Source organism: Thecamonas trahens, assembly GCF_000142905.1.
Source record: "Thecamonas trahens ATCC 50062 unplaced genomic scaffold supercont1.125, whole genome shotgun sequence".
NCBI classification, from domain to species: Eukaryota; order Apusomonadida; family Apusomonadidae; genus Thecamonas; species Thecamonas trahens.
In genome coordinates this window covers 2,315-4,314 of record NW_013657555.1, presented here as the reverse complement: position 1 = coordinate 4,314, position 2,000 = coordinate 2,315, and the positions used below count along the sequence as shown (strand labels likewise).

General features: G+C 57.9%; 1 non-coding gene across 1 annotated transcript; it reads left to right on the top strand.

Annotated features, from left to right (window-relative positions):
• The first annotated feature begins 1,199 nt into the window (after nt 1-1,199).
• On the top strand, nt 1,200-1,315 carry AMSG_20113. Its single transcript, XR_001290139.1, has one exon. It is a non-coding gene; the product is annotated as a 5S ribosomal RNA (ribosomal RNA).
• Nucleotides 1,316-2,000: the final 685 nt, after the last annotated feature.

Genomic DNA, 2,000 nt, shown 5'->3' with positions numbered 1-2,000 from the left:
TCACCTCTCCATGTGACCGGACACAAGACAAACGGCCCGACGCGATTGCCCTCGAAGATCTCGACACGCTGGACTCCATCACCTCCACCTATACGGCGAAGGAATGTACCCAGCGCAACGCTCCTCTCCACCGGCCGCAGGTGTCCGCGATGGAGAGCAGCACCGGAAATTGAAGCCGATACAACGGTCTTTGCCGGGAGCGCACTGACTGCAGCCGCATCGTCATCAGCTTTACTCACCAGAGTCGTCATCAGCCACAATATTGCTCGCGACAGTGGCAGCGGGCTCACACTTTCATCAGACGCCAACGTCTCCCTTGGCTGCTTCTTCTCCACTCAAACATCGGCCACTCCCACGGCAATCCGGCGTGTGCCCATCAGGCCGACATCCTACTGCCATCCACATTCACACACACACTCTCTCTCGCTCGCTCACTTCTCGCTCCCATATGCTCCAGTACCTCTCCGTTTCCCCTCATCCTCTTTCTCCATCATGTGTCTCATCCTTTCCCTGGCCTTCTCCACCAAACGCTCGCCTACTGCCAAATTTTGGTGATCACCTTTTAGCTCCTCTATCCATCCAAGCATCGGCACTCTCCCGTCGGACAGACTGACAGATGATGTAGATACCCTCACCCTCAACTCATCGCTGACTACTGCACCGACTCGGACTTCTCCCTACTGTTCCACCTCGCGGCTGCCCGTCTCGTGCCCAGGCCAGTGACCTCGACGATCATCGCGCACCTAGTCCGTTACGTCCTTGATACGGACAACAACCCACCTGTTCCGCTCTCGCCTGCTGACCTCACACTGCTCGATGTTACCACCATCACCAAGAGGCTTGCCACTGCCCGACCACCGACGCCCAAGCCACCGCAGGCGTACACTCCGGCCGCAGCTTGGGCCGATGTCCAGGTATCGGCCGACCTCCCACCATGCCCGCCCATGGACGAGCTGCTGGCACTTGTTGGTCTTGACCACGTCAAGCGCATGTCGCTCATCTTTGAGCAGAATCTCATCTATCAGCAGCTGAAGCAGATACAGCGCGTTTCTGTCACGCTCAACTATGCCTTTATGGGCAACCCAGCTAGCCGCAGGGTACTGAACACCTTAAGCTGTCATTACCAAACCCATTTCGCGACCGCCCGTACCCCGACCCCTCCACCAGATGACTACCAAGCACACGCTCATACACCGAATGCGTTCATCCTATGCTGAAAATACCCGATCCCGTCTCGCTCTCGGAAGTCAAGCAGCATGAGGCTTGGTTAGTACTGTGGTGGGGGACCACACGGGAATACCGAGTAACGCATTCTTTTTTCTTTTTGCCCAACTGCACACCCTCCTTGCATGCATGCACCCCCCCCTGACCCCACCATCACCACATCAATCATTTCTCGTTCAATTAATCATGCCCAGCTCCATCAATTAACTCTCATTGAAATAATCATACCTTCTCCCCCGGCCCTTCCCCTGGCACTCGCCCGATATCCAAAAAATCGCCCAAACGCCGCCTGTCGCCCTCGCCGCCACACGCAACGCACACTCCGCACACTCCGCACACCCCTCTCACTGTGCCCATGGACCCCGCCCCAGGGAACACAGGGGACCCCCCGCGCCCTGCACACGCACCAGTGCAGCAGGGTTCTGCCAAGCGCCCCCGCCCGCTGCTCACCGCCAACGCCAGCTCGGCCAGCTCGGCCACCCCTTCCTCCGCAGTCCCCCAGAACATGCTAATTGAAGCGACGTCATCGTCACCAGCCGGTCCATCTTCTACGATCAAGCCGCCCCCCATCAAGAAGTATGACGTATTTCTCGCGCATGGCTCGCACGACAAGGCTTTCATGATCGACGTTTGGCGGGAGCTCTTTGAACGTGGTGTCAGGGCGTTTGTGGACAGGCTGGACTGGTTCGGCGTCAGGTGCAGTGGCATGGACGACGTGCATGCCCTTCTTGAGGGCTCACGCATCATTGTTATTTCAGTCTCGCCATATCTCCTCG